This window comes from Saccopteryx bilineata, chromosome 7 (assembly GCF_036850765.1).
Source record: "Saccopteryx bilineata isolate mSacBil1 chromosome 7, mSacBil1_pri_phased_curated, whole genome shotgun sequence".
NCBI classification, from domain to species: Eukaryota; Metazoa; Chordata; class Mammalia; order Chiroptera; family Emballonuridae; genus Saccopteryx; species Saccopteryx bilineata.
The window spans coordinates 62,788,876-62,810,238 of record NC_089496.1 but is presented as its reverse complement, the minus strand read 5'-3'; the positions used below and the strand labels follow the sequence as shown (position 1 = coordinate 62,810,238).

At 50.8% G+C, this 21,363-nt stretch overlaps 1 protein-coding gene and 1 non-coding gene across 2 annotated transcripts in view; one reads left to right on the top strand and one right to left on the bottom strand.

Moving 5' to 3' along the window:
• Positions 1-21,363, bottom strand: part of IGF1R (insulin like growth factor 1 receptor) — a 224,686-nt gene that overhangs the window by 147,690 nt on the left and 55,633 nt on the right. The window lies entirely within an intron of this gene.
• TRNAA-AGC (transfer RNA alanine (anticodon AGC)) lies at positions 9,780-9,855 on the top strand. Its single transcript has one exon. It is a non-coding gene; the product is annotated as a tRNA-Ala (tRNA).

Sequence of the window (21,363 nt, the reverse complement as noted above, 5' to 3'; positions counted from 1 at the left end):
TCTCAAAATTTATAGCTGCAAATGCCACTTTTAAGAAGCTAAAAGCAAAAGAAGACTGACATTTGAGTTAATAAGCTAAAACAACAGGAATAGGAGACGTACATAAAGATGCCATGCTGACACTAAATTAAAAAGAATGCTGAATATAAAACCAATACACCTCGTTCTCTGAAGAGAAGAAAGGGAGAAAAGTACCCAAGTAAAAACGTGCATTAGTAACGAGGGAGGCAGTATTAACACGGGTATCACAAAAAGTACAATCATATTATGTACAACTCCAGGCCATTCGCTTAAGTTTTAGGTAAACCAATTTCCTAGCAAATAGTAAATATCAAAACCTAAAGCAGAGGTAAAAGAGATGAACAAAACTATCATATACTCTGAAACACTAAAGAGTGCGCCTTAAAAGACCTGGAGGGGGCCCTGGCCGGTTGGCTCAGCGGTAGAGCATCGGCCTGGCGTGCGGGGGACCCGGGTTCGATCCCCGGCCAGGGCACATAGGAGAAGCGTTTATTTGCCTTTTCCACCCCCACCCCCTCCTTCCTCTCTGTCTCTCTCTTCCCCTCCCGCAGCCGAGGCTCCATTGGAGCAAAGATGGCCCGGGCGCTGGGGATGGCTCCTTGGCCTCGGTGGGCAGAGCGTTGCCCCTGGTGGGCGTGCTGGGTGGATCCCGGTCGGGCGCATGAGGGAGTCTGTCTGACTGTCTCTCCCCGTTTCCAGCTTCAGAAAAATACAAAAAAAAAAAAAAAAAAAAAAAAGATCTGGAGGGGAAGATACTGGGGGGGGGGGGGATGTTCCAGTTGATTTCTCTTTACTATACTATTTAAAAACTAGGTATTTCCTATATTATGCAAATGGTTCCAGACTCTAGAAAAGGACAAGCTCCTTCTTAAATCATTTAAAAAAAAAAAACAAACCATAACCCTAACCTCAGAATGTGATACGGTGCGAATAAGAAAGAAACTCCAGGTCCATCTCAAGACTACGGTCAAGAAGATTAAATAAAGTATTCGCAAATCGAATTTGGCAACGTATCAAAAGAAGGCCACAGCAGAACAAATCGGAGTTCATTCCAGGAATACAAAGATGATCCAGTATTGGGAAATCCAATCAACGTAATTCATTACACCGCACAGTAGAGGCAAAAGCCTACAATTATGTCATGACAAATGGGCGTTTAAGTAAAATTCATCAGCCTCTTTCAATAAACGTTAACCCACAAATGAACATATACATCTTAAATATGAGAAATCCAATTTACCAGAACTTAACAGCAAGCATTTTCAGTGCTGAGAACACTGAAATATTTTTATTAAAATCAGGAAGGAAAACAGCAATGCATCTTTCCATAGGAACAAAAGTACCAGCAAACAAATAAGGATGGATATACATATACACAAACACAGGTGAATCTACGATCATCCTATTTAAATACTGAAACAAAACAGAATGAAAGAAAACTAAACCGACAAGAAGCAACAAGATTGCCCACCTACACGAGATGGCTGCCTGAGTTATGATGCGTCCATATTGTAAATTGCTATAATGTTAAATCTTATTTCAGGCCCTGGCCGATTGGCTCAGTGGTAGAGCGTCAGCCTGGCGTGCAGAAGTCCCGGGTTCGATTCCTGGCCAGGGCACACAGGAGAAGCACCCATCTGCTTCTCCACCCCTCCCCTCTTCCTCTCTGTCTCTCTCTTCCCCTCCCGCAGCCGAGGCTCCATTGGAGCAAAGATGGCCCGGGCGCTGGGGATGGCTCCTTGGCCTCTGCCCCAGGCACTAGAGTGGCTCTGGTTGCAACAGAGCGACACCCCGGAGGGGCAGAGCATTGCCCCCTGGTGGGCGTGCCAGGTGGATCCCGGTCAGGCACATGCGGGAGTCTGTCTGACTGCCTCCCTGTTTCCAGCTTCAGAAAAATACAAAAAAAAAAAAAAAATCTTATTTCAACACATGCAACTGACCTAAAGTGAAATCCATGCATAGACAAGAAAAAAAAAATGCTACAGAATACCACATAGAGAATGCTCCTTATATCAATAGCAGGGCCCTGTATTTATGAAAACTCCACAACTAGTTTGTATTGTGTGTGCATATTTTTATAACCCAAGAGAAAGAACAAGGAGGAGACTAAGTTTTCTTCATGTAGGTTTAATTTTTTATGTGCATCACTTTTTCATTGTTTTGATTTGGGGAAAGAAAATTGTATGGAGACCCCACCAAAAAAAGAAAAGAAAAAAGAAACTGTTTTGAAGGAACAAAGCACCTTCTGGGCACACAATATTTAGAGAGAGATTCTCTGCATACCGTGATGTCTTGGGCAGGTAGGAAGTCCGCTGCCGCAGCTGACCTTGGATCAACTGAGGTGTGAATCTTGACATCCCTTAGTGGTTCCTCGCCCCTGTTGCTTCATCTGTACATGGGGACACCCTCTCCCAACCCACCGGCTTGTTTAAGAGGATTGAATGTTCTCACTTCACCTGCAAAGCTTATTACTCCTGGTGTCCTTTTCTTTGCTCATTCCTCTCAAAAATGAAGACAGGAAGAACCAAACTTCCCCCCTCCCCGTGGGTTTTCCAAGGGCTGCCTGGCATTTATCTAGGACCGTGGCTTTCGCTACTTCCGACGCCAGTCAGGGACCTCTGCGGACGCCTTTCCAACAGCGCCATCACTGCCAACGTGAGTCAGCGGCGACCTGTAGACGTTGGTAGTCCTGTTGTTATGTTGGGGGTGAGCGCAGCCACAACACAGCCCTGACCTTCTCAACTGGTATTCTAAAAGCAGCAAGTTCTCTCCCGATACTCGATACTCACAGGCAGACTGTGGGTACAGCCAGGGGTTGGTTCCCCGGGGAGGGAAGATCACTTGGGACTCTTCTGGACAATAAAGGACAACAGAGGCACTGGGAGAGAGCCCTCTGGGTCCAAATCCCGGACAGAACTGTGGAAGGAACACACGAGGCAGAGACACCACTACCCAGGCTACTCAGGGTCATTAAAAGCAGAACAGAGGAAGGTGAAGGAAAATTGCAAGCCCTGTCATTCTGGTCCTGACCCTGAACCTCTTCTGCGAGACACTATATGAATTCAGAAAGAAATATGCTAAAGGGTAAAAACAGCAACAGAGAAGGGAATTATTGCATGTGTTGAAAACACATGTGAATTTTCTAAACAAAGAAGACCAGGACTCCCCTGAGAACTGAGCCAGCGGGAGGGTGTGGGAGCAGCAGGGAGTCAGGGGCAGAGGCATCCGGGGGGACACACAGGCTCCTCTTAACAAAGCCACAGCCAAGCGCAGAAAGGAGAAGCCTCTCAGCCTACACAGAAAGTATCCTCTCTCTCTTCTAGAAAGAATGTACACATAAGAGAGGTGTCCTGACTCGCATCTTTATATCGCACATTTTTTTTTCAAGAGACTTGTTTCAAGATCCAAGCGACCACAGAAAAAGGAAATGAAACCATCTGTAGGAAACATTAATTCACCCTGGTCTCATGGGGAGTCCGTCCCAGTCTCCTCCCTGACAGCAAGTTAAAAAACTAAGTAAAGTGACTCAAAAGCTTCATTTAGGTAAAACCCAATTAACTTTATAATTATACTTAGCAAAAAAAAAAAAAAAAAAAAAAAAAAAAAAAGAAAAGAAAACACAATACATTCCTTTAAGAATTTATATCAAAGTTTATCGGATTCTTCAGTCCCTCATCTCATCTGGGTAACTGTGACACCACCATTTTAGAGTTATCATCTCAAATGGTTAATAGTGATAGAAATGATACATTTTAATTAAAGTCTAAAAATTGTTTCATTTATAATAACTCAAAGGACATTATAGATAGATAGATTTAAAAGTTGTTGCGCCCTGGCCGGTTGGCTCAGCGGTAGAGCATCGGCCTAGCGTGCGGAGAACCCGGGTTCGATTCCCGGCCAGGGCACACAGGAGAAGCGCCCATTTGCTTCTCCACCCCTCCGCTGCGCTTTCCTCTCTGTCTCTTCCCCTCCCGCAGCCAAGGCTCCATTCGAGCAAAGATGGCCCGCGCGCTGGGGATGGCTCTGTGGCCTCTGCCTCAGGCGTTAGAGTGGCTCTGGTCGCAACATGGCGACGCCCAGGATGGGCAGAGCGTCGCCCCTGGTGGGCGTGCTGGATGGATCTCGGTCGGGCGCATGCGGGAGTCTGTCTGACTGTCTCTCCCTGTTTCCAGCTTCAGAAAAATGAAAAAAAAATAAAAATAAATAAAAAAATAAAAGTTGTTGCAAGTATATTATTAACATATAAAATATATTTACAGGGTAAAACTTAAATCTAGTTTAATTTCATAAACACTCCAGTCCTTAAATCAAAACAACTCCACACACAGCAGGACCCATGAGCTAAAAGAACTGCCACGTGTCCTGAGTTTTCAGATGTGTTCCATTTTGATACAAAGTGATCTGGTTTGGGGTTCAGAAAATAGTCATGAGTATAAAAGTCCACACGTGAAGGTTTTGTTGAGAGCCTGTGCTTGTCGCTGACCAATATAAGGGGGTGGGGGGGACATGGAAGGGCCAGTGCTAAGGACAGGTGTCCAAATGGGCTTGGGGCCACCCTAACTTGGTACCCCAAGAACTAAGACTATATACAGTCGTGCACTGAGGGACCCCCAGACAAAGCCTGAATGCTCTAATTCTCCTGTAAACAAACACGAACATGGGCTGACAAACCCACTGTGTAAGACAGACTGTAAAGGATTTATATTATGTATGTTGCTTATTTTAGAGTCGGACTGGGCTGGGGAGGGGCAGGGTAGAAGCCCGCCCATCCCACAGCCCAGCGCTGAGCAGCTCTGCCTTCCTGTCTCCTCGTGGCTGTCCTATGTGTGGAGAATCTCTCCCAAAGTGAGCACGAACATCTCACACACGAGGCTTGGCAGCGCCAGTTAGTAGCTGTGCCTATACCACAGGAATGGTCTTCTTAGGTCAGAGGTCAAGGAATGACCCAGGAGAAGGACCAGTCCAAAGAAAGGTGCAGTAGTGCTGTCTGCAAAGAATTCACTCTCTCAGCTTCCTGCCCCTTGTAGGTGGGGAAAGGGGAGAGAAAGGATGATACCCCTCCTGGATACAAGTCCAGCAAATATCTTTATCCCTGGAGAACCAGAAGAATAAAATGTCCAAGTAGAGTAGATTATTTACTTTCTCAGAAAAATTGAGAGTCTGAAAATATTTATTTTTAAAATCTGAAATTAGCCAATGACCTTCCCAGGTGAGACGGTGAAACTTACAGAGGCCTAGTTAGTGTATCCAGGAAAAGGAGAAATGTTACACCACGCCATCACCTGGCCAGCCCAGCCCAGTCAACAGCCAAATCTAATCTCTCCAGCAAAATAACGGTATGATAGGATTACATAATTAACTTTCCTGTTCGGCATAATTGTTACTGACTTTCATGTCACTGAAATGTCAGCTCACCCAGTGGATGATTGCTGTCACATTCTAATTATGAAAACACACAAACAATTTGTAATCATTCATTACCAAGTAACAAGCGAGGCCACAGTTGCCAACAAAGATTCTGGAAAAAAAAAAAAAAAAAAAGAAATAAAAAGAAGATGGAAAGTGAACCAGACAAGGGGCACTTACGAAATTTAATAAATGAATCATGATGAAACGTCTCAGTGGTGTTACTACGTATGGAGCCCTCAGATCTACCTGCTGGGCTTGGTTTCTTAGAGCCACCTTATTTAACTCGATTAAATGTCAGAGTGACCCAAATCATTCTGTCTCACCAAGAACAAACAGAAATACAAATATTTAAGATACGGTTTCAAGTTTCACTTCCGCATCCAAGACGGCGCTCCCTGTTGGCTGTCCTCAGTGAGGCAAGTACAAAACACCCACGTTTGAAAAATAGGCAAATGGGAAGGTGCCTGCCTAATGAAAGGCCATGGTTCCTGGCTCCTGGTGGTGCTCGGGTAAGTCCAGAACGCGTTCATTGACAAGCGGGGCATCACGAGAACGTGGGGAGGACGCCACAAGCCAGAGTGGCAGGACCTCCCACCAGCTGTAAAACCACCTTAAAAAATGAAACTAGGCATCTCTGAAGTCAAGTTCCAGGTCATTGTTTCCCAATGGGCACTACTTGTCACATCAAAAAGGGGGTGACCGGTAGTACCTCAGCCAGGGAGAAGGGGGGTACCAGTCCCAAATCGCAGGTGAACAAGAGTTTCAGAGAGGGGATAAAGAACTTATTAAAGGATCCTGGCTAGCTGATTCAGTGGATAGAGTGTCAGCTCAACGTGCTATCCCTGGTCAGGGCATACATGAGAAGCAACAATCTGACAATCTGCTTCTCTCCCCCTCCCCCTCCCTCTTCTCTCACAGCCATGGCTCAACTGGCTGAAGCGTCGGACCTGGGTGCTGAGGATGGTTCGGTTCATTCAATCATTGTCCCCAAACAAATAGTACTCTGTTCCAAATATCTTTTTTAAATCTTTGGCCTAACTAACCACCCTCTCCCAATAGACACACACACACACACACACACACACACACACAAACTACAAGTGAACCATTCAACTACTAAAGCTAATATGACAAGTGATGTTTCTAAAAGTCACTAAGAAGTCGTTTTCCCCACAGGCTAGCAATATCCAGTCCCACGTGCAGCGATGTGTATGTGCGCAGGTGCCTCTGTCTGAGAAGCTCCCAGAAGCGGGATTTCTGCATTAAAGGTTGACGCACTGATAAAATGGGCCATCCACCAGGGCTGTCTCGTTTCGCAATGGGATGACACTCCTTGTGTCTCCAAAGTCTTGATGTTGAGACCACAGGACAAATTTTTAGAGATGTTAGGGCAACTGTCACCTTCCAAACAGGAAAAGAAGAGAAAACAGAGGTTTCCCTGAAGAGGAATTGGAAGAGTGGCCAGCAGCTTCCGCTGGACATCTGGCCCGGGCAGCTGCAACTCCTCAGAGATCTCTGTTCTCCTTCATCCATAGGACATCCTAACCAAGTCAGGGACAAACACAGCGCCCCAGCCCTACCACTGAGACGAGAGAAGGGGCCCAGGAAGGAGACAACTCTGCCACTTAGGAGCTCCTGATGGGCCGCTGTCTTTACAACTCTGCCCCCCACCCCCACCCCGGCTTCCTCACCTGCACTGGGGTCACACAAGCGACATGGGGCTGCTGGGGGGCGGGGCAGGGGGCCGGAGGAGGAGGAGATCAAACAGGGCTCAAGTAGGCAAAGGCTTCTAGCACTGGGAGGAGGAAGAGTGACTCCAGTCATTTTGTAACAAGTGTAACGAAGTATAAATTAACTTCTGTCATTTTGTAGAAAGTTCCATGGAGTAAATCAATATACAAGCCCTGCTGTTCTATTCAGTGGCTCTCCCTGCCCTCCCCTCCCCACCCCTGCCCGCCGCCTCCACTAGTTAATATTAGTAGAAAAGGAACTAACTAATCATTAAAATACAAGCAACCATCCCCTAAAGCATGAAGTTCCTGTTCAACTGCTCTGGGGGAAAAAGTCATCAGACAGTGAGACCCAGGCCTCAGGGTCAGAGTCCAAGGCTTAGGCAGCAGGGCTCCGGGGGGGACTCTGGGCGCAGATCCGAAATCTCACCAGAGTTCAGGGTCCTCCTCTCTAGAAGGATGGTGGCAGCTTCTACGTGTTGGGTTTTGTGAGGTCGAACAAGAACCCCCCCCCCCAGTCCACAGGAAATGCCACAGCGTGGCGTCGTGGGGGGAGCACGGTGCGTGATCATCATCTTTTTTTTTAATTATTTTTTTTAATTTATTCATTTTAGAGGAGATGGGAAGGGAACAGGAAGCATCAACTCCCATATGTGCCTTGACCAGGCAAGCCCAGGGTTTTGAACCGGCGACCTCAGCATTCCAGGTCGACGCTTGCTCCACTGCGCCACCACAGGTCAGGCCAATGTGACCATCATCTTGAAGGGACCATCTTTCCTTCCTCTTACCTGAAACGAATCTCTCCATCTGTCATCTGGGCTTTGGAGACATTCTGGTGTCTCTGGATCTTACAGGAAGGGTTCCCCTTTCCTTTCACTGATGCACCCTTCCTTCCCAGCCATCCCTTCTGCGGACTCCCGTCTCGGCTCCCCTGGAGCCTCCCCATCCCCAGCTGCTACCCTCCCATCCCAGGCACAGCCACAGATCTCCAGGTCCCCTCCCTGACCCACCGTCTACTTCCCACTCCAGACCCACTGTTCCGTGCAGCGGATCTTATGTGACATCCTCCAAGGCCCCTGGGGGCAATAGCCAGGGGAGCCCCTCGTTTCTCCTCCTTGTTCGCTTCTCAGTGGCTCTGGGCACTTCTGCCCAGCACCTTCCTCCTAGTGGTCACTTCCTGGGAACCCCGGAGGCCACGCGCCCTTGGGTTCTTCCCTGGACTCAGACCACGCGGGTCTCCCTGACAGGCTCACATCCTCTCTCTGGCCCTTGAATGTTGGCTTCCCTTTGGGCTCCATCCCTAGTCGGGCTTTCTCAGCCGAAACTCCTACTCCGGGGGGCTGGATTACGTTTCTGCTTCGAAATACCACCTCCACCTAGCCAGTGTCTCACGTGAGCCACCTGCCTCCACCTCCCTCCAGGCACCGGCCCCCCTTCCAAACGCCCATTTGACTTGGAGGTGCCCAGAGTCACTGTCTCCAAGGTCATATGCACGCTCATGACTCTCACCACCGGACCCTCCCCCAGCTCAGACACACAGTCTTTGCCATCGCCCAAGCCCAAACCAGGGACCTTGCCCTTGACGTCCTGGTCACCCACGCACTCTGGGCAATTTTACCTCCTAATGTCATTATCGTCACTTTCTTCTTACCTCCGCCCCTCGTCCCAGGGAACCTCACGCTATGCCCTCCTCGCTGGCCTCTTCTCTCATCTATTCTTCACCCAGTGGCCAGGTTGATTTTTTTTTAATGTAAACATAAAGGCCTCTCTCTCTCTCTTTCTCTCTCTCTCTCTCTCTCTCTCTCTCTCTCTCAGATCTCACTCCTGTTTAATATTCTACACTGATTTTCCACTGCTCATATAGTAAATGTGAAACCCCTGAGCCCTGCCCTGGCCTGGCCCTTCATGCCACCCCCCCATCCCCGTGCCACCACGGGGCTCTGATACCCATTCTGTCCTTTCCCTCTGGGTCTCACAGCAGCACGCCTGGCCTTCAGGGCACACATTGCAGATGCAACGTCCAATTTGTTTGCGGCTGGTGTAATTTAACATGTCCCCCCAAAACTTGGCTTGTGCGGGTAGCTGCCCATATATGCAAATGACTCCTCAGTGCCTAGGGAGCATTTAATACCTAGTATTTCCTTTGCAAGTGAGACAATGAAAGAGGAGACGAGTGAGTCACTGGCCCGTCTGATCCTAATGACATGAAAATCTCGGTTACCTCCAAGGTACATAGTCAGGACCTGACCACGCAGCTGCTCACGGAAACAGTGTTGCCACGTGTTTATGTTGTTACATCTTAACAATCGCTAATTACAAGAATCAGAATACATGCCCATCTTCCTCTCACCCTCTCCTCTGCCCCATGTTATTTACATCTAATTTGTATTTATTTTCAAAAGGCAGATGCAATCGTGCCAGTGGGGGGGGGGGGTGGCAGTGAATAGAAAAATCTAAAAATAACCTATTTACTAAGAAATCATGATCAACCTAACATGTTTAAGGGATTCATTCTGACAGCAATTTTCATATAGGGCAACTTTGTAACGAGCAAAAATAGTATCAGGTAGAAACAACCGCAACTGACCCACACCTCTTTTAAAAAATAAAATATCTTGAGCCCTGGCCGGTTGGCTCAGCGGTAGAGCGTCCGCCTAGCATGCGGAGGACCCGGGTTCGATTCCCGGCCAGGGCACACAGGAGAAGTGCCCATTTGCTTCTCCACCCCTCCGCCACGCCTTCCTCTCTGTCTCTCTCTTCCCCTCCCGCAGCCAAGGCTCCATTCGAGCAAAGATGGCCCCGGGCGCTGGGGATGGCTCTGTGGCCTCTGCCTCAGGCGCTAGAGTGGCTCTGGTCGCAACATGGCGACACCCAGGATGGGCAGAGCATCGCCCCCTGGTGGGCAGAGCATCGCCCCATGGTGGGCATGCCGGGTGGATCCCGGTCGGGCGCATGCGGGAGTCTGTCTGACTGTCTCTCCCTGTTTCCAGCTTCAGAAATATGCAAAAAATAAATAAATAAATAAATAAAATAAAATAAAATATCTTGAAAATCTAAACTTCAGGAAATCTTATGTTAACTAATATTAACGCAGAAGTTCTTCTGCCTGGAACTGGTTCAGATTGAGCCGCGTCAGCCTAGATTGAACACCACAAAAGTTATCTGAATTCCTCCCGGAATCTTCACAAGCACTCGCCCAGGGCCAGCGCTGCCCGACCTGCACCAGTGCCCCGGGCAGCTGGTCCCACCCGTCCTCCCGCAGTGCACATCTCGGCCGGAACAAACTATCCGCTGTCCCGGCTTCCTTAACAGGGACCGAGCACAGCCCTCGTCTGGTTTGTTTTCAAATGCTGCTAAATTCCTTATCTTTCCACACACTGATCTGCTGTTGACCTGGCTCCAAGCTGCCCAGGCCCCAGGCCAGGGTCCACTTTAAACTGTATCTATACCAACAAATTCCTGTAAAAAGGCTGGATACGCCCCTCAGGAAGAAGAACTGATCTTTAAGGAAACTTCTTCCCGCCTGCCTGAACGTGGGAGTGGACCGTTTCAGGAACCCAGCTATGTCAGACAGTGCTTCCAGTCTTGGCTCAGCGGGGATGGAGCCCCCTTGTTCGCCCGAGCCCACCATCTGCCCACATGCTCTAACTACAGCTCAGAGACTACCCATCAATAAGGCACCAGTCTTTACAAACATGCTTCGTCTTTCTTGAAAATACACACAAAAAACGCACAGAGCGACTATGCATGTATATAGTCAAACAAAAACAAGTAACAGAGAAATTTCGATAAATAAACATATATAATTTTCCTACTCGTCACATAAAAACCCTTTGGAGGAAGACTACAGCCGAGATGTGCCTTCACACTTACTCCCAGAAAGAAAGACTGAGGTGTGTGTGTGTGGGGGGGGACTAATATGACTGCTTTTTTTTTTTTTTTTTTTTTCATTTTTCTGAAGCTGGAAACAGGGAGAGACAGTCAGACAGACTCCCGCATGCGCCCGACCGGGATCCACCCGGCACGCCCACCAGGGGCGACGCTCTGCCCACCAGGGGGCGATGCTCTGCCCATCCTGGGCGTCGCCATGTTGCGACCAGAACCACTCTAGCGCCTGAGGCAGAGGCCACAGAGCCATCCCCAGCGCCCGGGCCATCTTTGCTCGAATGGAGCCTTGGCTGCGGGAGGGGAAGAGAGAGACAGAGAGGAAAGCGCGGCGGAGGGGTGGAGAAGCAAATGGGCGCTTCTCCTGTGTTCCCTGGCGGGGAATCGAACCCGGGTCCTCCGCACGCTAGGCCGACGCTCTACCGCTGAGCCAACCAGCCAGGGCATGACTGCTTTTTGACAATCCTGCACATTGAATTTATCGGGGCGACTCTGGTTACCAGAATTACACAGGTTCCAGGTGCAGGACTGCTCAAGCATTTCAAAATGTCAGTGTCGCTAACCCCAAACTCGGCAGAACACTGAGCCTTTATTCGCGACTTTTACTTTCTGAAGCAAACGATGGGGCCGCAATAATTCAAGTAGAGCACATCACTGTCTAAGCCTGGCACCAAGTTCACTCCCTGGGCTGCGTTCTTCGCAAAGCTTTAGCCCTGCCCAGGGGTGGGAGGGATTCAGCTGGTTCGCACCAGTTCGGGAGAACCGACTCCTAATTTTTTTGTTGAGTTTGGCGAACCGGTCGTTAAAAGGGTAGTTGTCATAAGGGTTCTCTCTAAGGTGGGCGCCCGGGCAGCTGCCCAATGTGGAAATCACAAATTTACATTCCTTACTCTTTTTTAAAGGTCATCTCTGCAACAGCGTATTCTAAGCACCTGTATAACGTTCATCCCGTCCACAGGTGAAAAAAAATGGCAAGTGAGGATGCCAATCAAGAAGCAATATGGAAAAAACTTAAATAACAGCTTTATAGTTTTTTGGTCAGGTATTATTTAATATTTTTATTAATATTTTAAAACTCATCACAATCTAGTTTTGTGCACCTCTTTTAATTATTCTTATTTAAGTATTAAATGAAACTATAAACTACCGTTTGGTATCTTTTTTTTTTTTTTTTGTACTTAAAACGGACATTAGGGCAGAGAACCAGTTGTTAGAAATTATTTGAATCCCACTACTGACCCTGCCCCTCCATAAGCAAGGGGGACCAGGACAAATACCGGGCACTGTCGCAAGATTCGGAATAAGTTTCCGGTTAACAGGTGAACATGCTCTTTTAGCAAAGGAACCACTTTCCGCGGACTATTTTCTGCTTTCCTACGCCTTGCGTGGAGGTGACGTGAGGTCAAAAGACAAAGTTTCAGGAGAGGGTCTGACAAGTCAGCAAGGTGATGCCACTTGGTATCAAGAGACGTGTGTCTCTTCCGTTTATAATTTTGTTTCTGACAAACAGCCATGGTTATGCTTCAACTCTGAAAAGACTCCAAGGTGCCGCTTTGAGGAAAAGGGTGAAAAAAATAATAGATATGCCTACGAGTAGCTAAGAAGGCTGCAACAAGCAGCCTGCTCTCAGATTAGACCTTCAACCAGTCACCTGACCACACTGTGTGTGATCCTGAAATCCGCACCACCAAGAACGGCCGCCAAGGTCGGCCACCCACCATTTCCTGGGTGCTCAGCCTAGTTTTTGAGTCACAGGTATTTACCAAGGTCAGTTTTCTCTAAAATGCACAAAGATGGTGTAGCTGCAGCATTCAGAGAATGAGCGTGTCACCCCTATGCTCCGAGTTCTAGTTTCTCTGTTTTTTCTGTAGGACAAAGGGTCATCTAAACCCAGAGCTAATTTCGTTTCGTTTGTGTTTCGGGAGGTAAGAGTCTACAACCAGAAGTTGGGAAGGGTGTGAGGGTTCAAGCTGAACCACTTACAAAGCCAAGAAACCTTTGGCAAAGACCCCAGACTTCACGTTCAGTCATCCCGTCCGGGATATGAGCTGGAGTTAATTATACCCACCTGAACGGCTGTCGGGAAGACCCAGCGGATGGCAGTGCCAGGAAACTGTGAAATGGATTCAAGACCGTGTTGAACATCAACGCCCTGCCCCGGAGAGAATGCCGCGTGGTGGCTCCCAGGACACTGGAGGGCAGGCTGACTGTAGGCTCAGTGTGTGCCAGTGAGGAAGTCATAGCAGAGCAGGAAATACTTCAACAGAAGGGGTCACAGCAGGAACCATGTGTGGGACAAGAGGCCAGGCCAGGTCAGCCCCCGTCAACCAGGTTTCCCCTCCCAAACACTCCAGTCTCCACCAAGATGTCTTCAGGGTCTGTCTTTTCCCTGACAAAATGACACATTTCAAGTGTCATGTGTTACGGGTCACGATGACTCATAGGTGCTTTTAAAGACAGGGAGGCTACGACCATGGGGGGGGGGTGGTGAGATGGTTTGTTTTTTTCTCTTTACAAACACCCCCACCAAGCCCCCTGCAAAGCTTTTAAAAGGAAGGGGGACCCTTTGTAATCTGGCCTGCTGGGTCCACACACAGCCCCCCCTAGACAGCACCGCAAGCAGGCAGCCCCTAGCACTGTGCGCCTGGCACCTTGCCCAACCTATGGAGAAGCAAGACGCTGAGGAGGACGGCTCGGCACCGACGGACGCGCCTCCACGGCTACGGAAAGAAGCCGCTGTGTCCTCCACCCAGGCTTTTAGGACGGTTCGAGTTCAATACACACGCCGTTTCATTCATGCTGCTAAATTGATCATATTAACCTTCCTTGCTGAGACACATTAGGAATTCTGGCTTTTCAGAGTCAGCGTAATTAGGCCCCATTAGTAACTGCACCGGCAGCGGCGGCAGAAGCGGAGATGACTAAACAGGACACGGATTAATGCAATCACACCCTCGTCTCCCTTCGTCCTCGCTCTGGGCAGCGAGCGTGCTGCATGCACCTCCTGTGTTGGCTGGGTTTTCTTTCTTTCTTTCGAGTGAAAACGACAGGTCGATGAAATGGATGAGGAGCGATATCCTTGCAGTCCCCATTCCGGCGAGCGACCCCAAAAGTTTCTAACTCGAGGTGTCTGTTTAGTGCCACGTTGACGGCACGTGGTGGCACAGGGCTCTGTTTGGGGGGCAGAGCGCTGGAGTGGAGAGGAGAAGGGGCCCAGAGGGAGGCAGAAGCTGGAGGCTGTCTCTGCCCCACGGTCAGGGTCTCGGGAAGACAGGGCGCACCTCTCCCGCCCTGAACTCCCAGAGGGAGGGACACCAGAGCTGTGCGTCCGTCCTCTGATGTTCACACGCTGAATGCGTTTCTCTGAGCCTGGCACGGCCTGTCCTCGGCAGGTGGGTGTTCTTCAGCGACTTCTTTCTTCCGATCAGAACTGCCCCGTGGTCATCGGCAGCAGCAGGGTTCCTCTTCCTCCCCGAGGCGGGGACCACGCGGCCTGGGGCTGGCCCATCAGAGCCTTGCTGCCCCGAGGAGGCCGTGACCAACAGCGGAACAGGTGGAAGAAAACAGGTCTCTGTCCTTAAAACAGAGCAATGCCTTCTGTGCACTGGACCCGAAGTCGGGGGGGGGGGGGTGTGCGGGGTGGACACTGCTTAACAAGCCTTCTGCCACCGGAGTCCAGGAGTGAGTCAGGGGGCAGACAGGTAAGTCATAGAAGAGTCCTCAAGGGTTTCCTAAAGCTCGTTCCACTCCCAGACTTTTCCATTGAGACAAAAATGATGTTTGTTTGTTTGTTTTTGCATAAACCAGTTGAAATGTCCCCCTCCCCCGCCACACACACACAGCACATGAAAGTGAAGATGGGTCACACGGCCCATGTCCCACGGGGCGTGGCTGCAATGGGTGCCCATGTCCCCTCCTGTTTCAGGAGCCCTGGGCACGGCAGTGAGCAGCCCCCCACGCTCTCCAACTTTGGACCCCACGGGGAACCCAGCTGCCACGAGGACTCCTAGGGTCTCCCACATCCCGGGGAAGCAGAAAGAAGAAGAAAGGATATTTCCACCAATACATTTATTTATTTTTTCAATTCAGAACACCGAAAGTGGCTACCTGGTCCTTCCCTGGGACCTGTTCACACACGCAGGCTGTAGCGAAAAAAAGCGTGTAAGCTGAACCCACTGATTCATCTCAGTGTAGGAGGCAAAGGCCGAGTTTGGGACAACAGCGCAGAAAACTCAAAAGTGCACAAGCGGCACGGCACGCGGAAGGAAGTGGCTCCCGCGGCTCCCCACCAGAGTCCTCACCAAAGAGGAAGGCCCTGCCGCTCACTCGGTCCTCGTTCACACTCAGGGAGGTGCTCAGAGGTTACACAGCCAGCCTCCTGGCCCCACTGCAGCTGCCGGGGAGCCCGGAGCACCCCGAGTCCTCACACTCTCGCCTCCACTCGGGTTGTAAGGGGCTCCGTGAGTGCCTGACCGAGCCCAAAGGAACACGAAACAGGAATCAGTTACTTTACTGCCATATCAATGCCACCTCCACGGCTCCAGCCAGCGCCGGGCGCAGCAGGAGGACGGACAGGCGCAGCAGGAGGACGGACAGGCGCTCCTTCTTCCCCCTCCGCGCGCTTCCGTCTCCAGCGAAAAAGGACGCGGGCTGAGAAATGCTGGGACTCGATGGAGGCTAACCGACATGGACAGGAGCAAGGAGGCTCACAGGGCTGTTTCAATTGTTTTTAAAAGGGGCATCAAAAAGGAGAGAGAAAAAAAGAAAGAAATGATAGGCTCTGTGACATACACAACAGAGCAGCGTGCATCTCCTACGTCGGAGAACTGCCACCTCGCCAAGTCGACACTGCGGCTTTCTGTCCCCTCCTTCCCCTGCCAAATCACTGTCCTCTTTCTGTCCCCTCCCTCCCCTCTGCCAAATCACTGTCCTCTTTCTCCCCCATCCCAGGTAACGGCACCAGAGATGGATCTGCCTCTGCAGCTGGTCCTCGGTCGCCCTTCAGTCCTTCGCTTTCCTTCCACCCTCTCACCTGTATCCCTCAGCAAGTCCTGCTATGTCCATCTTCAAAGGCTCCTTTCCCCCGCTCCCTCTCCCCCCAGTGTGGCTCTCAGAGAACCTGCGCGGGTCCCAGACATGCTCGGAGCATCCCCTGCTTCCAGCCACCAGGCGCCTTAGGCGGTCAGACCACCAAGCCCAGCACAGCCTGGCAACAGCCGGCCTTCTCCCCCCCTTCCTGCAGGCAGCCTGCCCACCCCACTTCACTCCTGCATGGCCGGTATTCACCCCACTCCCCAAGCTCGGCTCGCTGGCCGACTGCTCATGACGAGGCCTTGTAGCCCCGTGAGCCCTCCTTCCCCTGACCCTGCATGCCTCCTTCCTGCACTGTCCCAGCTCCCACAGCCCCTGACGTCCCATCCTCATGAAACCCCCGTCACCGTGCTCTGCCACCGTGTTCATCCACACATCAGAGCCCCAAGCCGGGCTCCTCCGGGCAGAGGCTGGGTTGCCCTGGTCTTCGGGTCCTCAGAGCCGAGCTCGGCGCTTGGCAGAGGGCAGTGGCCAGCCAACGTGGGCTGCATGCGCACGCCGGGAAGTCGGTGCCGTCCACCTCAGGCTCTCTGCCCCGCTGAGGGAAGGTGGACTGTCCCCCGGTGCCAGCCGCTCCGGTCAACACACACAGCCAGACAGCACGGCTGCGCATAGAAACACATCCGTGTCCCCCGCAGTTTCCAAAGGCCTGCTTCACCGCCTGGCCCCTGGCTGGTCCGCTGCCATTCCCGGGGTCCCCGACCTGCACCCCTCCAGTGGGAGGAGGAACTAACTGAGCTGCCTTTAATTAGAACCCTGGGGTTCAGAAGCGAATGGGGCAGTGCCACGCTGAAAGGGGGCACTGTCCGCTGTAGCATCCACAGCACATTCCGGGAAACAGGCCCTGAGCTGGGCCAGCTCCCACCCCTCCCAGGAGAGGCGCTGTGGTGGGGGGTGGGGGTGCCGAGTCCCAGCGGCAGGACCGGGCCACGGAAACCAGCCGGCCCCGGGGAGCAAGCGAGACCCTGGGCGACTCCTCTTTTATCATCATCCCACGTCCGAAGGAACGGAAGCAAAGGGCAAGACAACCGAAGGCAAATGAGGGAGAAACTGAACCGTTTCCTAAGTGGCGTTCACTCTGCAGGGTTAACGATCCCGCCGACAGATGATTTACAGAGTGGAGAGGGACGGGGCCCCCCCCCCCCCCCCCCGAGAAGAATCCGGGCCGGGCGGAAGTGTCCCTTTGGTGGGCAGCAACCACGACACAGAGAAAAGGAATTGCACGGTGCAGGACATCTGCTTTGAGAGCACACAGCCCCATGAGCCGGGTCACTCTTAATGACTTGAGATTCCTGAAGAATTATCACTATGGTAACATCACAAAATGGCCGTCAAGGTTCCGAGGCACCAGCCCACAACGGTTTGGGCCCGGTGAGGGCCTCTTCAAACAGACCAAGTTATTTCCAAAATCCATCTAAGGATCCCACAGGCCCAAGAAAGCCCTGGCTAGAACTTTGCTAACTACCGTTATTCACAAGTGTGCGTAAACAGAGTACTCAGGACACGATCAACCCTCCAAGACCATGTTTCCACTCGAAATCGAATTCAAAAAAATATTTAAAACTTCAGTCGTGATTACCCTCGTGAGCTAACATTCTTTAGCTTTTTTTGTTGTTGTTTGTAGTAAAAGTAGGAGAGAAAACAGGAAGGTTTAAAGTTTCCTGTGATTTTTTTTTCTTACTTCAGTAACTGCCTCGAAATGATTTTTACAAAATTATAATTGCTGTAAGTTTTCCAAGATATGGCAGATCTCAAATATTCAAAAAACCCTGGTGGGTGGACAAAATACATCCTACCATGGGGAGCAGAGACTCAAATTCTAAAAATCCTCCCATTCCTCTAGGGATAGCCATCAAGGAACAAGTTAAGGCCCCTCGTTTTCATAAGAAAACAGAAGGCCGACCTCCAGGGCCAGTTCCCCGCGCACCCAGGCAGGGCTCTCCGCTCAGCGCCCAGAGACTCACCACCAGAGCTAAAGACCTTCATAGGATATGCACTGCCCACCGCTGGCTGCACCCATTGGCAGTTCGCAAAATCAGCTGTGGGCATCCCTACCGGTGTTAGACTAGCATTAAGAAATAGTGTGGTGCTACCTAGGTAGGAAGGCTGAGCCCTGTGTCATCAAAGATATGCTTGAGAAACACCTTTTTTTTTTAGTTACATACTTTTGTCCTGCAGTCATGATGCCAATCTATGTCCCTTACGTAACCTTGCCTCTTCTACCAGTAAGACATGTGACACAAGCATCCAGTAGGCTGAAGTGACAATCATACACACTCACATCGCCCCAAGGGCATTCTAAGACCAAAGTCCCTTCTAGAGCCTACAGCTGGGCTCCCACAGAGGATGAAGGCCAGTCCCACGGTTCTGCTCCTGAGTGGGATAGGCAAGGAGGTCCCCAGCCCATGTCCTCGGAGACCTGGGGAGTTTGCTAAGAGCTCACACATAGCCTGCTCTCTCAGGGAAGGTCGATCAGATATGGAAAAGTCAACCTTTAAAAAAATTAAGTTGTTGTGTTTTGTTTTGTTTTTTGTTTGTTTTAATGCAAAGAAGTATAACAAGGAAAAACAAAAAATGGGCCAGAACCTTATGGTCCAGATCGTACCTGATGCCCCTGGAAAAGAAGAAAAGGGGTAAGAGCACAGGGCTAGGAAGCGGGCAGAACTGAAACCAGATAAGGTGACAGGGAGTGGCAGGCGTACCCCGGCCTCCCTGGTCCCTTCACGGGCAGAGTGAACGCTTGTCACACTCTGAGAATCCTTCTGGAACAAACTCTAATGACTACTCCAGCACTCCCCAGCATCTATGCTGTTTTTAAAGGCAGGCCTGAGGGTCTACATACACTACATGCAACAGTCTCTACACACCTTGTTCACTTAATTGATTTGAGGATGCTTTTCAAAAATAGCTGTGCAGTGAGATATCACTTTGGAAGCAGATTCGATACGCAGGACACCCTGGGCCTGCTTCATCGCCCTTTCCTTCTTGAACAGTTACACACCCATGGGGATATAAAAATGCTGCCACGGTATGCACTGGGACTCCCCTGGGGGACAGTCCTGTGCTGATCCCCTTCCTTCCCTCTCACAGTTCTGGACAGGGATGAGTGGCCTGATTACAGAAGAAGAGTCTTAGAAAGGGAAGCTCTTGACCAAGGTGGCAGAGCCCTGGGAGCTGGGTTTGCCTGGTTCTACCTCCGACTACAAGGCTCTTTCCTGACACAGGAGAAAGAGCCTTAGCTGCTGCGCCAGAGAAAGGGAGGCCACTCAGTGAGCTGTGGAGAGCGAGGGCCACTACCTGCCCTCCGGGGTCCCAGCCAGCAGCTGGCTCGCAGAATGGGCTCCACCACACCAACCTGGGGGGAGGCTGTCCCATAAACAGGGTCATGAGCAAAGCAGCAGAGCAAGAACCCAGCCTCGGTCAGACAGACAAAAGGACGGGGAAGGGAAATGGGCAGCCACAGGGAGCACCTCTCCCCGGAAACGTCACTTCCACTCCAGTGCCCGTCTCGAACAGCTGTGGGTGTTTATAGAGCCAGGAACATGCAGGACAAAAACTGTCACAGACGAGTACAGAAGTCATCCTCCAGGAGTCCAGGGACCAGACCCTGCTCCTGTTGCCTTCGGTTGAAAAAGGAGAGGGCTGGCTTTGCATGCCCGAGGTCAGACCTGCAGCAAAGCCTCCAGAGACGGCTCCTGGTCCAGTGAGTGGCCTGGCCCAACTTGCATTCCTTTGAGGTGACCAGGTGCCAGGCATCCTCCCTCTGGGCACCCCTCAACCGTGGGGACTAAGCCCACAGGAATCTGAGCCCCTCTCTGACCCACCAGGAGGACAGTCTGCCATGAGGAAGCCCCCACCCCCCAGGCTGCCCCAAACCCCTTCCCTGGAAAGAGAACCTGAGCTCTATCCACAAGCCCCCAGTGCAGTGTGAGACAGGCTGAGAGCCGCTTCAGCTGCAGTGGGAAAAGAGGCCACCTGAGTGCAGGTGACAGCCCACCACCTCCTCTGCGCAGCTCGCCCCAGGCCGCCCCCACTGAGCGGTGGGAGAACGGAGGTGCAGGGTGTACCTTTTTATCTCCTCAAGAAGAAACTCCCAGCACATGCTGGTTGTTTGCTTGCAAGGGAGTAGGGGGCAGGATTAAATTCTGGGCAGGAAACCACAGCTTATTATGGTGTGTGCCATAAATAAGAGAAGAAGAAAATAAACACACAGCTACGTGGCCAAATCCTTTTCCAGGAGCCTAATTCAGGGTCAAGTCCGAAGTCGGGGCGAGATTCCGATACATTGTTTCCTGACACTTTGTGTTGTACGCCTCACGACTGTTACAGTTTTCTGTTGTTTTTCTCAAGGAATAAGAAGTTTTACTGCAACCACATCCCTTTCTTCCTTGACCATAACCTGCCCTTCATCAGAGCTAAAGCATCACTCCTTGAAAGATATTTTTACAAGATTAAAGAAGGGTTTTTAAAAGAAAAGGAAAAAATCTATCTATCTATCTATCTATCTATCTATCTCCTGGTTAAAAATCTACCAAAGGGGCTAGGTCATGGATCAGAACCAAAGTGTGGCTCACCACATAAAATCATCCATCAGCGTGAAAATGGACCCTACCCAAGGCAGGGGAGGGATGAATACTTCCAAGTCTGAGACAAAAGCCAGGGATTAAAATTCAGAGACAAATAGGCCACCCAAAGCCGTCGTTGGGTGTGTGTCCATCAGATGGGCTGTCTGTCCCCCAATCCCGACCCTGGGAAACGGCCTGGTACAAAAGGGAGAGTAATGAGTGGTTATGGAACCGTGGGACACTGGGTCTGGTGCACCTCACACATATGACATCAGGTCTCTGACCTCAGCATCCTCATCCCCAGAGAAAAGAATGGGAACACCCGCCCTATGAGCTTTGACAATACTCAGAAGGTGTCTATGAATGGCACCGTGACTGCTGGTTACAATCATAAACACTGTCCTTCCTATGACACTAAGTGCCACAGGGATTGAGAGAGGGGCTGGGGTCAACTCATCGATGCCGAGGTGTCATGCAGGAGAAGCCATCTCCTACCCGAGCCCTCTACACCCCCAGGGCCCACATCCTGGCGTCCCCATGGGGACCAGCGGGCCTGGGTTAGATCAGCAGGCTCCCTGACAGTCCAACTCATGCACGGTGGGCGGGGGGGGGGGGGGTAGGGAGGTATAAAACCTCCAAACACAGAGTGATCTTCTAACAGG